General features: G+C 28.7%; 1 protein-coding gene across 4 annotated transcripts in view; it reads left to right on the top strand.

Moving 5' to 3' along the window:
- Nucleotides 1–804: 804 nt before the first annotated feature.
- The window catches only part of LOC132919240 (serine-rich adhesin for platelets), a 244618-nt gene continuing 224538 nt past the window's right edge, over nucleotides 805–20884 (top strand). For all 4 annotated transcript variants that reach the window (XM_060980639.1, XM_060980643.1, XM_060980640.1 and 1 more), the window contains exon 1: nucleotides 805–1525. The gene's annotated coding sequence lies outside the window, so the exon portion shown is untranslated. The remainder of the gene's footprint in view (nucleotides 1526–20884) is intronic.

The following is a 20884-nucleotide window of genomic DNA, read 5'->3' on the forward strand; positions in this document are numbered from 1 at the left end:
CGTATTTACATTGACCAGCCGTGCAGAATGAGGCATGATACAATGGTCTTTGGAACGAATTTCGGTTTCCGACACGAAACTGTTGACCGCAGTCAGTTTTTTTTATCGATTCGGGAGCGAGTATTCGGTAACCTAACCGCGGTGGGCCATAGCTGCGATATGTTAGGCACAATTCCTTCTTTACTGGAGAGTAAAAGGACAAAGATTCGTCGTCTCCGGCCGGTTCGGTAGATATTATGTAAATTTCACGTTATCGTCGTTTTTTTTTTTTCGGCACTTAATACTGTCGACGACGCAATGAAACGTTGTAATAAAAACAGGAAATATATTATATTATAATGGCTTTAGTTAATAACGGATTTCGGCGTAATCTTGATGAACACTGTATATATAACGGGATTTAGGTAAAATGTTTGTCGTAAAGATATGGCGTATATCGTCGTACAGCACGAGCGCGTCACTCCGATCCAGCCGTCGTCGTCGTCGTCAACACCGCGCGTATATACTTATAAAATTATACTATTATTATATTAGCGTGTGTGTGTACGCACATGTGCGTATTTGTTTTTTTCACGTCTCTCCTTCTCGGGTCCGCCCGCCGCCGCCGCCCTCCTCGCGCGCTTACCCTTCGCACCCCACACGTCTTTCCCGGAAGACACCACCGCCGCCAAAACTGGGTCATTGTCTCCGCGGGGGGCGGCGGGGGTGGCACGCGCGTGGCCACTCGGTCGCACCGCTAGACCGCGCGCGCGTCCCCGTGCGTGGTGGCCACCGGCGAACGCGCGCGCCGCGACAACCCGAGCGTTGTCGGCAGTCTGCCGCGGACCATTCATCCCTGCCATTCGCCGAGCACGCGTCTAAACGCCGTCGCGCGAGCGCCGTCCCCCCCAGCCCCCCGTTCGCGAGATTTCCCGCGTGACGGTTGCGTCTCACTAGAATAATTATACACGTCCGTCTCCAGTTTTCACCGTCTCTCGCTCGGAGTTCATATTTTTGTTACTTGTTACTTGTTTTTATTTCGTTTTTCGTTTTTCGTTTTTTTTTACTATCGTTGATATTACCATATATTATTATAGTTTATACGACTACTACTACCACCAGCATCACCACTATTACTACTACTGATACTGTTACTACTCTATCACTATCACCACTTCGACTACCATATACCATAAGCTACACGACGACCACGCAGTCCAAATTTGATAACGTCGTTTATTATCGGATAGTCGATCCGACAACAGTACGTCGCCGTTGTGGTTTCGCGGGAAAACAAAATTATTGAACTCTTGAAAGTGTGTTTGTTGGTTTTTTTTTCTCTTTCGGATAGTTTATTATCGTTCGAACGACGCGATCGGTACCGAAAAGTTGGTTTTAAATACCGTTAATACGAACGATTTCGTGATCGCCTTGTGTGCACACCTATGAGGACGCGGTTGGGACCCCGTCTGTTGGTCGCGGACCTGAAACCGGTTTCGCACTGGATGGAAACGGCCTCAGTGCCATAAACGCCACCATAACTCAGGTCAGTTTCTATACGAACGAATTGTGAGGCGTCCGGTGTAGTCGCTGCGGCTGCTTGTGCGTAATAAATATATATGTATATTATGTAGTTCATTATGTTATCTATATTAGATACCTTTAATGTTGTGTATAATTTGAAAAATATCGTTGGTATGTATTATTGCACGTATACATATTTAAGAAAAAATAAAGTTACATACATAATAATAAATGATAAAAATTAAAAAAAAAATTCCATCAAGGTGGGTGATAAATTTTAATATTCAATATTTATTATGCAATCAACAGAACAAATGTAATGTAAATACAATTTTCGATTTAAAAAAAAAATAAAAATTGCTTTTTATAAAAAAAAAAAGTTTAAGTATTTACATATATATATATATATATATATTTATTTATATGGGTTATTAGTGTTATTACGTATATAAGTATTTTTTAGTATAAAAAAAAGCAGTTATTTAATAATAAATATTTACAAAAATAATTGTACACCTCACAATAGCAAAATTGTAGGATATGTTATACCTTTTTGGTTAAAGTAGGCATTAAGCGACAAGTAATACATTTATGAAAACCACACACGTTTAATTATATATATAATAATAATATAGTATTACAACCTACCTCAATAAATTTAACAATACGATTGTATAAGTTACGCGGGTATAGAAATGTTCCATTTCATAAAGACCCATTAAGTTAAAGAAAAAAAAACAGATTGATCGTTTAGTTTACGACACGCCTCCGTTAATAAGGATGAATTTATTTCAAATAAAACAAAACTTATAGAATCAAGAAAAAAAATTAGCATAATTCGATGTTTTTTTTTATTGATATTATTATTATTTAAGTTATGTATAACTAAGACAGTAGGATGTATACATGACCCGTTGCTTTCCGAGACATATACAACTAAGAAAGATTTAACTGCTTTCTCTATGTTTCTTCTCTGTTTTTTACTATTATTAATATCATTATTTTAATGCACCAGGCGTGTTCTTGAAAGGAATTCTTATTTCATGTCTGCGAACGTAAGAGATTACAGCCTTATAATCCTATAGTGTTTCAGCAAAAACATTTTTGGCTATAAAGTTCAGTAAAATAATATATACTTAAACTAAAAATTAAAATAAATTTATGCATTTTCATAAGTTTAAAACACGAATTTAATTTTAATTTTTCTAAACATTTTTAGTTTTGTTTCCGTCAGCTCAAGAGTTTGTAAACATTATTGAAATAACATTTAAAAATATGCACAACTATAGTATTTTGTTTTTTGATTTAAGTTTACTTTTAAACAAGGGTAGTACTAGGTATACTATTAATACACATTGTGTCTAATTTTAATTGGTAAATCGTAAAATAAATTGTTTAAGTTGGTACTCATTTCTTGCCGCGATAATCAATGATTCAAGTATATTTATAATGTTTTATACTTAATTCATTAAGTATTTCTTTCAATTTTTATTGTATTAAATTATGCTTAAATAACTGCATTTGTTTATTTGTGTTTTTCAGCCTATCGTTATAATTATTAACAAAAATACTTTAATTTAATTCAACGTTTTATTGTAATATTTTCTTGGATATTTATGATTCTAATGAAAGAAATTATTTAAAGACAATAAATACTTTTTTTCTCATTTTTCTCATTTTTAATATTTAAGATACACAGTTCGTACCTTTACAAATGCATTGAAGAGTGCATTATAAAATAACACTAAATAGGTATATTTTAATATAATACATATAAACTATGTATAGCTTATACCTATATATATTGTAGTGATTATAAATATAAATCGTCAAAAATGTTATGGTTGACTGATTATTTATTAAACACCCTATACTAAGAAATTATTAATACAATATCAGAATTTTCTGAAACAAAAAATAACAATAAAAAAAAAAATATTATAAAACTATTTATCATAAAATACAATCTGATATAAAATTATTACGGATTTTAATTTAATTATTTCACGCAAGTATCGTCGTATGACACGTTTTACAGTAGGTATGCAATTAGCGCTTATTCAAAAATACCATACATACGTTTCATAATTACATATAACATATTATTATATCAGTTAAACATCATTCCTAGTCAATTATAAATTGATTATGTTACTCAACATTTTTTTTTTTGTTCCGAAAATAATTCAATCGAACAATCACAATATAATAATTATTCGTAAAAAGCAATTATTTAAAAACATTTGAAATTTTGAATGTATTTCGGAGGAGTCACATATGATATATTAATATTTTATAACGTATACGCGGTGTGATATTATGATGGCGTACATGTGTTTGTGGTGTGTACGTTTGAAATCTACAACAATCGTATACTTTACGTACGCATATTATACGCCATTTAACAATATCGTTAACGTCATAATTATATATTATAATAGCATACCGTCGTAAACGCACAAATGCAGACAAGTACAAGCACCTTTGAGGGACACACACGGGAAACAAAACGATGTGGACTTTATTTGAAGGCCTCTCGACGTGTAGTGACGGCGATGACAGAAATAAACTGATAGATATGATTACACAGACCGTGACGTCCGTTTGTGATGTCGCGGCTATTTCAGTTGGTAGGCGCCCCCGCACAGCACGTGGTATAAACTCATAAAGACGACGGAGAGAAAAAAAAATATCCGGTCGCATAGTTTGAAAACGAAATTGTTTTTAATTCGTGTTCAGTTATTAAATCTGAAGATCATAACAAACATTCTACTTTTAAATATATCTAGTCAAAATTTATATAATGCATAATATAATACATAAAAAAAAAATAACGTAGAGTCCAGCATGCTGAACGTGCTTATTAAATGTTTATCTAAACTAAATTTTAACAATCCGAAAATACGCGTAGTTCGATTGAACACAAAGTTCACTGTTTAACGCTATACTATACGAGGCAGGTTACCTGCTTCATATTACTATAATTATTCTCGTTAAACGGTTTCTGAACAAGTTTTAATTGTATTTTACCATGGGATCTATCGTAAATTTGTACACGACTACACAAAATAATGCAACAAACAATAGTGCTTAAAACTGTTAAACGGTAATGATTTCAAAAATATTTCGTATGATAATGATAAAAAAAATAGTGAAGCCAATTAATCCAAACACAAATTAGGAAAACGAAAAAGACGATTAAACAATTTAAAATATCCCGGAACTGAAAGGTTATTGGCACTAACGATAAAATGTGTACATTGCATAATATTATAGTATAATAATATGCCTAAACGGTGATATACGCGAACAGATGTTTATTTATTTAATCATGTTTGGTATTGCTGCTTTGAAAAATGTTTATTTGATTTTTATACTTGAAATACGTATACAGTTGGTACACGTGTTTAATACTGTTTAGGTATGCCTCAATTCGAAATGATCTAGTAGAAATATATGAGCAATTACTGATGTAGATAATTAAAAAAAAAAGTAAATAGCAGTATTATTATGATTAACTGGATACATTAACACATACAGTTAATCATAAAAAATAAAATAAAATTGAGATTAAGCAATTTCTTTCATTTATAAAATATATTTATATAAAATTAATTAATCGGGTTTTTATTAATATAATTATGGGAATGATTAATTATAGTTTCTCTAATTTGTAAAAATGATCATTTTTAACACTGCGCCGACTACCTACTTGAATCTAAATTTATTTTTATGAGATATATAAAACTGCATTTATGTTCTTGTAAAAATATTTATAATGAACATGGATGATGTATATTTTTTAGAAATAAAATCATTATAAATATGATTAAACCGTTTATTTTTAAATAACAAAAATACGTTGTCCGAAAAATGCGCGTGATACATCAAATGCGAACGTTTGTTTCCGCCACATAAAATTAATTGCGTGCCATTATTTTTTTTATTTGATTAAACAATTTAATATTTTTAATATTTAATGTGTGCGCTGCTATCACGTATGCTTCTATATACTTATTAGTTATAACCAAGTGTGCAGTCTAAAAAGAAAACTTAACGAGACAATGTGATTGATTACCCATATTTAGAAGTTTTATTAATGTTATATTTATATATATATATATAATAGGTACGTCATATCGTATACAATTTATGAATGTAAAAAATAAAAAAAAAAACAAGAGAAAAAATGGCGTGGCTTCATGTACCTACAGCGAGTAATAAATAGTTCTAATATTCAAACACAAAACCTTCTCCGAGATGGTATTCATACGTCCACGCAAAATTCTTCACGGCATACGGCTAAGTTCTGCAATATCTGCGTACCCAACGAGTCCGGTTGAGCAGCAGTTCGTCGTGACCGGTGAGAAGTGTTTGGTCGGTCGTCACGTTTCTCTCATGTCGTCTAGCACTTCGCTCCTTGTTGCGTACATGGCCGAAACTGTGGAAAACGCATCGACAGACATAATGGTTTTGGCGGCTTTAGAAATAGCTATAGGTGTGGAACGGTGAAAATAATTAATCAGATGGCCGATAGCTGTTCGGGCGGCTCAAGTGTGGATGCGGTGTGGACCGCATAGTGTCCGCTGCCCAGCGTAATGGAAACGAAATTGAATGGGAATCTCGTTCCGAAGATAACTCCTCCGTGGTCGTTTGGGGGGAGGAGGGGGAGTGAAGGGGGCGCACAAAAGGAAACTGGAAACTAGGCCTATACCCACAAACCGATACGCCGACCCTCTTCCGCATATTGATTGCCATTCGGCGTATACACACAACACCACACCCTCATCTGGCCGGCACCGATCCTATTCGTATATTATATGTATAGCGCCACGTCCCGAGACTCGAAACAAAAGCACACACGAACTGCAAAAATAATAATACGGAATAATTTATCTACCTATATACGCTCTCACGCATATGCATAAATACATCAGTGCCGATACGGTGCTATGCATTTCTCGTTACACATCAAAAATCATCCCCCTATTTCACCGACCCGTGGGCGAAAAACAAAACATTTGTTATCGTACATAATATTGTTATGTTTTTTACACACGCAGAATGATAACGCTCAAACCAGAAATTCACGACGTTTTTTTCCTCCACTTCGGTGGTGTATATTGGTCTTCGCCGCAACGGGTCACGACCGCGACGGGAGTGACACGCGCGTTCTTGCACATATTCTTAAAACGATATCAATAATATATTCGTTTGGATAAGTTATTCACGTTCAAAATGTGTATTTTTTTTGGAAAACGGAAGATTAATACAACACGGTACTACATATATAATTATACTTATTACAGACAAAACAACTGGCACACATACACACACATTGTACTGTACATATAATATAAGACTCGGGTCGAATTTCCCATGCTGTGCACGAAACGAATATAGACGACCGGGCACACTGAGAAAATCCATTAACATTTCCCTCCAATTAATTAACTGTTTTGTAAACGATACGGCTAACTATTACGACGATGCTACAACTTCCGTGATGCCAATTATTGTACTGGTTTAATTGTAGACATAATTATTTATTTCCAAACACTTCCGCAGTATTAAAATATATCGAATGCTCGTAAAATAACTCTCTCTATATATGTATTTATATTATGTTTAAACGTTTAATAGTGTAGATCGTTATATATACATAAAATTGACATAATCGTTTAGGGCTGACGTATAAGCAAATTAACAATTCAGTTCTGTACACGAAAATGTATCATCGACACCTGCAAATAATTGTGTATCTGACGGCAATGTGACGATAATAATGACACTTCTAGTATACAAACGAATCGTAATATCTTTTATGCATTTCTCGTTAAACGTTTTCTTGACAATTATGCACTAATATGTTCATATTATGATTTAGGAATATATACATTTTCAACAATTCAAAATATATTTTTACATTTCTAGCATTTTATTATTATTATCAAAAATATATTTTTATTTAATAGAAATATTGCAGTTTTCATTAAAATTGTTTTTTTAAAATGCAATTGCTATTGTTATTATTATTTTTAAATAAAATTTCTAATTTTTCATGCGAAAGTAATCTAAAAACACTTAATATTTATTACAAGTGAATAACCTTGTTAGATGATGGTATACTCCAGTGTATATAATATTTTAATATGGTTTTAAAAATAAAGAAAAACTAAAACAGTAGGTAGGTACTTGAATTAAAAGTATAAAAAGTTAGCGTGTTAACAAGCTATAAGGATATTATAAGAAAAGAAGGGCACCTATATAGTATTGTTGTTGTACACGACCCGTAGGAATGAAAAATCGGATAAAAAATGTTAACTATTCGTGATTTCGGACACCTAAATGGCAAAATGCATGTGGCGCGTGTTCAATTAATACTCACGTAATTGCTGCATTGCCTTCTGGGCGGCTTTTTATTTTATCGCAATGTAGTATTTCAAGATAATGCATAATATAAATATATTTTATAGTGGTCTGATATCACAATATACACCTACACAGTAATCGTTTTATGAATCCAACTGTGTTATTAATTCAGTCTCAAAGTAAGTAGGTACGCAATATCATTGTAAAATTGTTAATGAGGGTTTAAAGTTTATGTAAACTTGTCAGGGGTGGTGGAAAAAATTCCTTGTGTACATGCTAAAGTTGGCCACCACTTTTAACGGGTTCGGCCTCCGTTATAATTCATTATGAACATCGGATTAGTTTATTGCACGCCAAGTCACCAGTATTAAGTCTCTTACACAAAGGGCACGCTAAGCAAACAATTTTCAAAGAATTTTACTGCAAAGTAATTTACTCGAATAAAAGCGACAAATACAACACCGTTATTCGATGAAACACCCTTTAATCGTATAACACATTTATACACGTTATATTTATGTTATAAGCAAAACCTTTACTTCTATTTACAAATGTATAAAATATAAATTGTATATGAAAATTATAAAAATAACATTATATTAATCCATCCATCACTAATGTTTTTTATTTTTAGTTAATATCCATTTACATATTCATAGTGCAACAAAATAATATGCCATAGTTTTGTTTATTTATTAGCTGATGTTTAGCAAAAATATATTATAAGTTATAATACATTTTAGACGTGAGGATGTTGTAGAATATTAAACTTTTAATAACATTTTTGATATAAATATGATATCTATAAGTATACTTGTTTTAACTCGAATATTTGATTGCGATAGAAAAAGTTTGTAGTAAGGACAAAAAATTATCGTTTTAAAGAAATTTTGTCGTTTACTTAAAGTGGTTTTTCATTTGGGTAGGAACTGGACAAAAGAAGGCAATGCATTATAAAAATGAAGTGTCATATATCATAGTGTACCCTAACGCAATGGCTAGCTTTCAAACGATGAATTATTGGTTAGTTTTTACGATTTTCAATGGGTTATTTGCGAATTTTCACGTATAAAACAATTTATTTTTTGTAGTTAGATACAACACTACATCGCATGACATAGACCATAATAAATTGTTGAATTCGAATTATTTTCTTATAACGTGAAAAATGTATAATCATTATGTGTTTTTAATATTATTCAAAATATGTTAAGTACAATAATATTTTGTTTTCGAGTTAATTTATAATAAAATATTATTTATTGTTATTGTAAAAATAAAAATAGTTAAGTTAAAGTAAAATGTATAAAAAATAATAATACAATTATGCCAAAGTATGTATTTTCTTATTTATTTAATTTTTTTTTTTATATTCATCATTATTTTCATTTTTGTGTTTTTTATTAAAACTAATCATCATCGATTTATTAATTTTAAATAATATTTAAATATTTATAAAAACCTATTTGATTAAAAAAATAAAAATAAATGCAAAGTTATTCGTGCGATTATTTTATTGAGAATGGTTTAAGAAAACCAATTAAAATCTAATCGAATTCCATCAATAAGCTATCATATTATAAAATATTTTCCATCGATAAATTTTTCAGGTCTGGTCACTTTTTTATGATTCTTCTTATTTCATTCTCTACCTTATCTTGACTTCAAAGAGCAAATAATTCCAATTTTTTTTCATCTTCTCTTAGCTGGGTCCGACATTGGTATATTGGAAGCCAAACACGATAAACCGTCCCCAAGGACGCGAACTACGGTGACAGGGGTTTTGTGGGCTCAGGTCGAAGAAATACAATTATTTTTCCCTTACAGTTCCCTGCCTTATGCTCACCGACTGCAACAAGTATAAAAGGGACATTTTTATTTTCCCTCCGTCGCTTACCTATAAAACCACACCCTTTCCCACAGACGTTTCCGAACGTGACGTATCCGGGGATTTTAAGTCGGCAGGTCGGAGAGAAAAAACAATTAGATTTATTGCTATACCAATTCCCTCCAACCACACCGCCATTTTAGCTACCGATCGCACAATGAATTCCGAAATTGGATCTTTGTTCTCCTGACGTAACTAGCGGTAGCTCACAAAAAAGTTTTAACCGTATATATTGAAGGATAGAAAATAACAGAGGTGCGTTTTTTTACTCGACGAAAGTTTGAAACTCTCAACTTGATAGAAAGTCGAGTGTCGTATTGATGATGATACATATATTATATTCTTACACAACCCCCTAAGGTAACCTGTTAATTTAAAATGCAAAAAGCGAATTTTGTTGCAACAGTTGGCTGGTGAATGTTTTCATCTCATTTCCATACAAGACTAATGGCGATAATAATGACATAAAATTAAAATTAAAAATACGAAAGTTGCATAATACGTATATTATGTTTTTTAGTTAAAAAGTAATAATCTGAACATTAATTCAGAATATTGCTTTAATTAAATTGTATAGTAAATAACAATTCAGTTACGATTTTTCAAATTATTTACTATTAATATTATTAATATTTTAATGTAATATACAAATATTCAATTAATTTTGAAATGACTTAGTTTTACTAAAATAATTATTTGAGATTTAGTATTGTAATGTAATTTTTAATAGTATTCGTTGTTTAATGATGCATTATATTTGTAATTGTGGTTACTGCTTTGCAGTTTAAATGAATAGTTTTGGTAATCGGCAATCGGTGGTTTACGCATATATTTTATATGCCTGCTCAAAAATACGGGAAAAAAAGAAGAAGAAAAATAGTTAAAAATATATATTTTATTCCTGATATCTGGTTTCATATTTAATGTTTTAAAATAAAACTAGGACTTTTGTAAAGTCATATTTTAACTTTTTTTGGACTCGTATTTAATTTTAAATTTTCTATACCAACTTGTATATTTTAGGCAAAATTTCTTCCCGGAAGCGTGTTATATATTTAAAAAAAAAATATTAAGTAAACAAAAAAGTATTATATTTATATTAATTTTTAAGTATAATATGAAAAGCGTTTATTAATTGTTTTTCATCCATATTTGTTTATCATACTTCGGGAGTTTTGCAGAAGTAAATTTTCTTTTAATTCGATTCGTTAAACCAATATCTTTTAATGATCTGGATATATAAAAAGGTAATGAAGGGGCTTGAACCGCTACCTTACGCAAAGGTTTGATTCAAGATATACCATTATTTCATGTACAAAATTATGAAATAAAAAATAGATTTTTGCATTACTGCTTTCTATGATGTACATTTTAGAATACCATAGAATCTAATATTGATTTCTAGCCAAAATTCGTTGTCAATGTTTGATCGTTTTCCAGGGGGTTGCCAACGCGTGTCGAGTTCATTTGGCCTCTGTGATTGATAAGATCAGAGGTCGGATGAATCTCTTGTGGAATGCAATAATGTTAGAGTGACGATAATTTCGCGTTCATAAAAAAAATCGCGATTTTTTTCCCTTTCTATTTTTTTTTTCTATCTTGGACATGTGCCAGCTGGAATTGGGCCAAACCAAGACACACCCGCGTGTACCGGAGACTGTTAAAGTTCGTCAAGTCAGAGACGACTGTTGGTCATTTTAAAACCCATAAAATGCATTTTTGTAGACCGTAAAAGAAAAAAACCGTTTTTTAAGAATATCGACGCATGGTTATGTACAATTAACAAATAAATAAATATGTAAACACAAACTGGATGAAAAAAAAAGTTAAATCCTTAAAATGTTAACATATTTAATAAATAGAAGTATCCAAATCGGCTTTCATATAGCTAGACACGATTTTTTAGTATTTGTTTGTGTAATTTAAATGTCTGCTTTGTAATCATTTTGGGTACACGACATGTGAATTTTATCCAATGATTTTATTTTCCTGCGGTCGGCATACTTTATTTAGAATCATAATCTTGTACATCATACACAATTAGTAGTGTTATGTATATTTATTTTATACATTTAAATTAATAATATATTATGTACATAAATATATTTTATCTTACTATATAATTTCAAAAAATAAGAGAAATAATAAAATATTAATTATTTGACCTAATTTTGAACTTTTTTTGATTATTTTATATTGATCGTATTATAATTGTTTAAAAAATGTATTTATATTGATATATTCCACGTTATTACCATACAAATGCGTTCATTAATAATAAATAAATAATTTAAAAACAATTTATACAAAAAAAGAAAATCTAAATGTCAAGAAAATAAACGAGGACTAGTATGAATGCACAAACTACATACGATAAATCAATTATGCTTTAAACTTGTACATATTTAAAAAAGTATGTTTCAGTTTTTAATTTAAAATAATATTAAACATACAGATGGTGCCTAACAGTTTTCTTGAACTCTGAATTCTTGGATTTTGAATAAAGAGTACGAACCTAAACTAAAATAATTATGAAATAAATTTAATTAATTTTATAATTTCATAAGAAATTAATTAAATACATTAGACGTTGTTAAAATAGTGTTAAATATGTAATTATGCAGTATGATATATTTAACTACAATTATATATTTTAAAAGATATAAAAATAGAAATATGTTAAGTAACATAACGATACTTTTTTTTTTGGCCATTAGTTTATTGATTTTGAATATTTCATGTATTATTATAAAATATGTAAACGCATATAGGATAATTTATTGATGATGGTCGTTATAATTAAACCGTTTATGTATAGTCCTATACAAATCGAAAATAAGTAATAACTTTTAAGGTCGTTGACGAATTATAATATAATAGTGCTTTATAAAAGACAAAATATGTTTTTGTTTCAATTATTGTTTTAACTTACTAAGAATAGAATTTATAGAATTATGCTCAAAAGTATGAATTATAAAAACACTTGACGCACACACTGGGATTGTTTTATTCATTTAATATGTTCAATTAATCCTAACGTGATGACATACATTGCATACATTGAATACATTGTATTCGCATTATTATTCTTATGATAAATAAGAATGTTATTGCGATGTTCTATTCAATACTTGTTAAATTCGGTTAAATCGGTTTAATCGGTTAATTAACTACTTTTTAACCCTAACTGTTTTGAATTACTTTGGGAAAGATAACACACCCCATTTATTCTTCGTACCATACCTATAACATCATAATAAGAAACATTTAAAGGTCTTAAAACTCAGGAATTTTACGAACACTGGACCATAATAGCCACTCGCCACTCGTGGTAACGGACCAAGGATAATAACATTGGAGGTTCAACAGGCATCTTATACGTATATATAATAGTAACTATGTTAGTGTGTTTCTGACCACATTAAATAATTTCGGAAAGAACTTTATGTTGTAACCAAAGTTTTTAAAGCGTTATTTTAACGGTATAATTTTAACAGTAAAAACTACAATTAGTAAATGGCTAAAAATAAATAGAATAGAATTAATATTAAATAAAATTATAAAATATTAAACTAATTAATTATTACAAGCTATGAATGGTGGATTAATTAAAGCAAAGTAAAAAAAGCTTATACCTAAAACTTTTATCAGAGATTCTACATACCTACTTTGTTTTTTTTTTTTTTAAGTTCAATGTCTTCGATCTCACCATAGTATTATTACATAATTACTTATCAACGAATAGAAACTCAATATATTTTTTTCCTAATTTTTATTTAAATATTTAAAAAGGTGGATATTTTATTGGCAACGGTAAGAAGTTGGCTATTTTTGAGTCTTTGCCGATCCAGTTTATATATACGAATATTTATAATATTATGATTATGGTTACGGTCAAGGACATTGTTGAAATAATAATAATATGCTGTGACACGTTTAATTATGTTTAATTACTTAAATAATATTGTTTTATTAAATATATTTGTAGGTTTATATATTTAGGTGATTTAAATAAACTCATCCAACATGTTAATATAATAATATAAACATAGATTTTATAATCAATTATTAAGGACAATAAATCCGTTAATATTTTAGATTCTATATAATGTAAAAATGTATTAGTATTTTTTTTTATGTTTATTTTTATCATATTTTTCTTTAAACGCCTTTATAAGTATTTCAACTATTTCAAATAGCACCTTTATGCCCTATAGAAAAAAAATACCATATAATATATTATAGTATATTGAAGAGGTCATTTTTCTTAGTTTCTTTAATTTATATGAAAAAAAAGAACTATCAACAATCATGGAACTATTTTAAAAAAATTTCAAGAAGCATGATTTCCGTTCAAATTCCTTTATTGAATGCAATGACTAATTATTTTGTTTTAACTGAATATCGCATTTGTATTGAGGTACCAAATAGAGTGATTCTGTTTACAGGCCATGTTTTAATTTCTATATTTTAATTAGGTTTGTACCACCTAATTCATCATAAAACATGAATACAATTTAAATGTTAGATCATAGATATTTTACTTATGTTACAGACTTTAGAAAATCTTAATGGATACATCATTTTGTATGTGGTATTAAAACATAGTACATAATTATTAAGTTAATACACATAAATTTAAATTTAAATTTAATTGAAAATTATAAAAAAAATCACAATTTTGTTTAAATAAAATCTTTATATACATAAAGTATGCACTTTTATAACTATAGTTATTACTGTAACTACATGGAATTTCATATTTTATATTTCTTGATTCATGTGGTAACGTAATGAAATATTTTTCAAACGAATTGAATTTTTCCGAATTTCATTATAATTAATTATTATGTATACATAATGATGAGTGCACATAACGTCATGATTTCTGTTGTGTTTGGCACATAATGTAATTCTCAAAACAACAACTAACATTTACGTATAAATCATGAGCAACTTTCTATGGCATTCCTAGCGTTCAGGTTAAATGAGCTGTTGTAGACCTAAGATTTTATTTTTAACATGCACCGCTTTTCAGAACACCACCACCAGTAGGGATGGCGAGGGGTCAATGTGGGCGGGTAAAACAAATCTTTTTCGGTTAATTTTGATTTACAAGCTTCAAGCCATTTCATTACGAAAGAGCCGCGTCATTAACGATCTATATATAATAAAATATACACATAATACGTATATATATAAATATTAATTTCTCGTTTTCATTTTTTTTCTCTATCATTTTCCCCTCCGATATGGTGTGGTTTGAAAATAAATGTGTGATTCATGTCCTCATCCTGGACACATTTCACGACGGTTAATGGCTGACGCGTTATGGTCTGAATACTTCACAACGTCAGTATATACCTATATTGTGCGATCGTGTTCGTATACGTACGAGGATTTAGATATATCCGGTAAACATCGGAAGTACATGGAAAAATATGTACACATTAAAAGATCAGGGACATAAAAGGGTAAAAATCTTATTTAACGTATTTCATTCACAAAAGATGAAAGTTATCTAAAAGCAAATGATTTCAGAATAATTATTTGAGTATTAGTTAAAATTTTACTTACTAATCATATTATAATGATTGGAAAAAAAAACCATACAAATTATATGATTCTATAACCTAATATTCCAATATGTTTAAAAATAATTTGTTGGTGTCCACAATAAAAAGTAATATAAAAAAAAATTAAACACATGAAAATATTTAAAGATTTTAAAACATTTTGTCTCACAAAAATATTTATATATACATAACAATATACGTTAATTAATTAATATAAATATGCAACTAAACATCAAACAATAGTATACAGTTTTAAACGGCGAACAGTTAAAGCATTTATTTTAGAACTAATTTTAATATAAAAATGTATTGAAATATTTACAAAGCATAATATGAGGAGCATTTTATATTTTTATTTATTTATTTATAATGTTGTTTATTGGGTGTATACATTTTAAAATTTGATTTGGGCCAATAACTCAGAACAGTCATTATTACTATAAAATTATAACAACACAGGTATATTTTATCTACATAATCGTACCCAAATATTGGAATAGGATACAATACACTTATATAATTTCCAGTCACATAGAAGTGTGTTTGATGTTTAAAATAAACACTACTTACCTATTATACTATATTATACAGGTATGTGATAGATATATTTACGCGTATTACCTGTTTAATATTTCTCATTGTATTCAGAAATGTTATCAATAAATACTATATATATATATATTATATATATGTGTGTGTGTATATAATATATGATAATGATGAATTAGAATGTCAAAGATATTTTAGATGTGATCAAAGTATTAAATTTTATGTAAAGTTCTTCAATTATAAATGCCACAGATTTCTATTTAATACAAAAGATATTATATTATATTATATTTTGTGTATTTCTATATAGTGTAGTATAGAAGTCTGTGATGAATGCCGGTAAGGTAGAATTATTTATTCGATAATAGTTTTGTAAAACTATAAAAATTACATTTAATTTTCATGAACATAAATGTTAAACGTAAACATAATGTTTCTTACATAGAACTATTTGTTAATAGGTTTATGGTTTCTTAATCAAATTATTTGAAAACCATTTATATTTCTATAACATTTAGATTACTATAATATAGTACCTATTATAGTTATTAAAATAGGTATTATTTGTCGTAATAAGCCAGTAGGACTATTCATTTTTATAGTGAAATTATCAGAATTTCTGATTTAGTTACGTCAATATTTTATTTTAAAACTGTTTTCTAGAATCAAAGTTATTATCCTTAGTTATTAAAAATATTTATTATTACTAATATATATAGATTGTATAAGATAATATTATATACTTTTAAAAAAATCATATTCAATTGAATAATTAATATTATTGTATATGTAAAATCATTGTTATATTTTTAAATCAGTAATTTCACAATGGATTTGGTTAAATTGGTTTTTAAATATGTAATGTGTCAATGGAACTTGATTTTGTAGGAAAAAAATTATATTGCCTATCTAGAAAGGTCGATGGACGACGGAGCGGTGTAATGAAAAAAAACACATAAAAATGTTCCGTATATACTTCTTGTTTTATAGGTTTTCTCGAGTTCATTTGAAATAATAATAATAATGATGATAATAATAATAATAAAACACTGTTTTAGCTAAGGCTACTACGGGTAAATAGAGATTTGTGCGCGCGTGTTTGTGCAAGACGTGGCCGATGGGTAGGTGGAGAGTTTCCAACGGCGGGACCGATGCCAGAAATAGATTACAGTTTATACGCGCAGGTGGCCCCTGCACGATAATGAACACCGCACTTTATTCTTCTGCGCGATTTTGTGACTATGAAGAAATATATAAAATAGTGAAAAATAACCCTTTACGTCTTACTTGCAGTATAAATAGTATAATGAAAGTACACGGAAATAAATGAAGTACTTTAAAGCGTGAAAAAATATTCCAGGAAATAACGTATTTGATAGAAGTAATCATGGCCATTATAATACAGTTTTCTGCAGAGCAGGCGTAATATATACTATAAAAATGTAAAGACTGTTTAAATTGGAAATAAGGTCAGGAATATTCCGAGAAAAATTGTATTTGGTTGTATTGATCAAGCTACATTATATATTATTTATAAAAAAAACATTCACACACACACATACAATTTACCGGGACTATATTTTTAGATTGTGGTAAAATTATGTCTACGCGTAACAACGATTGTCCTGTAAATTGATTGACGTCAGTGTAAGCTACGAAAAAAATTATCAATATACGTACCTATGACGTAGTGCGCAGTCTAACATTAACGGAAAAAATGCTATGAAATTTTACGGTTTAAAACTACAATATAGTTATTAATATTGTATGATAATTTTATTGGTGGTTAATAATAATTAAGTAAAATATACATAAGTTATAAAAACTAATAGTATTTTTTACTTTATAGAATACACAAATGATTTTTAAATAAAATTATATTCACTATTTTTTTGCTATAAATATTCATTATTCACTTTATCATTTTTAATTCTGAATAAAATAAATTAAAAATCTACGATATTTCTATTTGATATTAACTTTAATTCTACTTTACTTTTAAGTTAAATAGGTTCATTCTAAAAAAAAAAGCAGAAACAACTATAATAATTTGAAAGCTTATTTTTAAATTGATTTGTCCGGAAAGTTGACAAAATTGTTTTTATCAGAATGATTTTTATTAGATGTTATAATTGATTATGGATGTAAATTTAATGTCATTAATAATTTGTATTTTCTTTCTCAAAAAGTGACTTACATGATGTGCAAACTGTCTGTTTTTAATTTTTGTTTAATCAAATGAGGAAGATAATAATTATTTTTTGTCCCAAAAACATTAAAGTAAAAGCTAATAATGCAAATAATTTTATTAAAATACCATCGGTTTCATTGGAAAGTGATTATTTTATATTACATTATTTTCCGTTACTTTGCTAAGGTTATTATCCCCTTATTATTTAGGAAAATTAGAATGTAATTAAATTTAATAATACGAAACAATGTCACGAATTACTACCACTACTAAAATAATTTATAACTTTCTAAGGGATTTTATTGATTTTCAACATTTATTAGTTATTTTTAAATTATAAATTTGATAACATGTCATTGAAATAAAATAAAATGACATAATTGAATGATGTCAAATATTTTTTCACTTAATTTATATTCCATTTAATAAACGATTGTTAATAAAATGTAAGGTTTAATATTACACAATAATATAATATATATACTTACATGTATATTAAAATAATTTTAAACTATAAAAACTTTTATAATGCTTACAAAAGTTATTAATAACAACAGAAAATTAGTTTTCAAAACAAGTTTATTTAACTAATAAAGTTAACTATTTTTTGAATAGTTTTTATATATTTTAATAACTCAGTTTTAATATATTTTTGATAAAAAATACATTATTTTAATGCAACTCGAATAATCAGTTTTAGTAAAAAGGTTTAAACTGAAAATATAAAAATAATGTAAACAATTTAAAGTCAATTCAATTATGAAAAAAAAAAACACTAATTTTATAATATTATAATTTATATGCTAATTTGTTACATCGTTTCTACGCTTATTTGTGGTATCATCATATATATATAATTTACAACAGTTTATAAATTCAGAACATTTTTCATCCAATCACATTATTTATTAGGTAACTTCTGATTAAATAAGAATATTAGAATTATATGGCTACGTAGGATGATGATTTTCATAGAACTACAAATTATTAGTATAATAATTGTATTTATTGGGCCTCTGATATCATCTTGTCTGTATTATTGAAATAATGTACTCTTTTCATTTTTGTACCAAAAGATTTTCCAAGTCTGTGTGTATAATATTCATAGCAATATTAATATTCGTTATAAATAAAGTTTTATTTTTTTTCCAATGTTTCTGTTAGTCGAATTCTAATGATTTGGGATAAGGGGTGCTATATCTTCTCAAAGTAATTGTCTGGTCCACTGGAACTCGCATGTAATATTATGGTCATGGCGTTAATACTTCTAGCAGAGTTGGTCTAAGTACTTAAGCGCCACTGAACACACACACACACACACACACACACACACACACACACACACACACACACACACACACACACACACACACACACATGCACACACATACGCGCACGCGCGTGGACTTTTAGATATATTTAGATATATATATACACAGAGATACAGAGTGCAAAACAACAAATACAACATTCTTTCATTAATCACAAGGCGGTTTTGTTTGAATTCGCTTGTGCACGATCACTGGGGTCGATCATTAAAATTCGATGCGCAATGTCGACTCTCCACTCTGCCGCTATTTTCCCAAACCTCTACCCCTTCTTGACGGTTGCCTGAAATTTATGGTAATCGGCTTACGGACATGGCCACCGCTGCTCCTTATAACCCGATGCACAGGATCCTCGTTCTCTTTTTCCTTCCCGCTCACCACACCACACATCTACCCACCATAGACCTTCCACAACCCGCTCACCCATTTCTCTTGAGCCTATAGCTACTTTGGTTTATAAAACTCGACCGGTGCACTCTGTTACATTTACATACATACTTATACGGGAAAAGAGGTTTACAATGTTCGCAAACGGCCTTAAGGCATACGAGTGGAGCAAGAGTAGTGCCACTGATTTTGTATTAATTATAATGATAATTTGATAAGAGTTTATTAAATTCCAAGGTTATCAGAGTGCATATTATTATGAATAAGTTTAATACGCTTAGGTATATTCTATTACTTGATTTGAACAACGAAAATTTGTTTTGTAAGCAATTAGTGTTACATAAATCATAACATAGTTATAATTGCTGATAATTCATGTACTATAATAGTTGTTTCCTCATTCGTACCTATTCGATACTAATTATTATAATAATTATATAATATGATGTCATTGCAAAATAGCTAATTTTATTTAGATATTATTGGAATATATAATCAATATGTTGAAAATTTACTACAAGTGATGAGTTCATCACAAAAATGTCCTATTCAAGAATTGAAATATTGTACTCTCTAAAAAGATAATAAAAATTATTTTAAATTTCATGCATTTAACCATGTTTATTTTTTTTATAATATATTTTATTCATTTATAAGTTGTATTTATTGGTTTTATTATTAATTTGTCCCCGATATTTAATTTCAACAATAATATTAAAATGCACATTTAAAGTTCAGTTAATTAAAATTTTAAATAATTGAATTTTGAGGATATATTTTTCCATATTATAAATGTTTATAATTGTATTGGTTCAATTGATTTGATCTTTGGTCTTAGATTATTTTTGACAGTAACTTATCGAGCAATCTCTAAATAATAAGTCTCTTGCCAAAACTGTCAGATTGGTTAAACAAATCCTCATTTAATAAGCTTTTAGTCATATTTTATTTAGAAAATCGGGCTTTTTTGGAAAAAACCTACAATAGTTTAAAAAGTTTTTTTTTAAAATGATTTTACACACATAGATTGAGAGAAAAAATTCAAATCCGATAGAATAAGTAAACTAAACATGTATTATTATTATATTCA

Source organism: Rhopalosiphum padi, chromosome 2 (assembly GCF_020882245.1).
Source record: "Rhopalosiphum padi isolate XX-2018 chromosome 2, ASM2088224v1, whole genome shotgun sequence".
Lineage (NCBI taxonomy): Eukaryota > Metazoa > Arthropoda > Insecta > Hemiptera > Aphididae > Rhopalosiphum > Rhopalosiphum padi.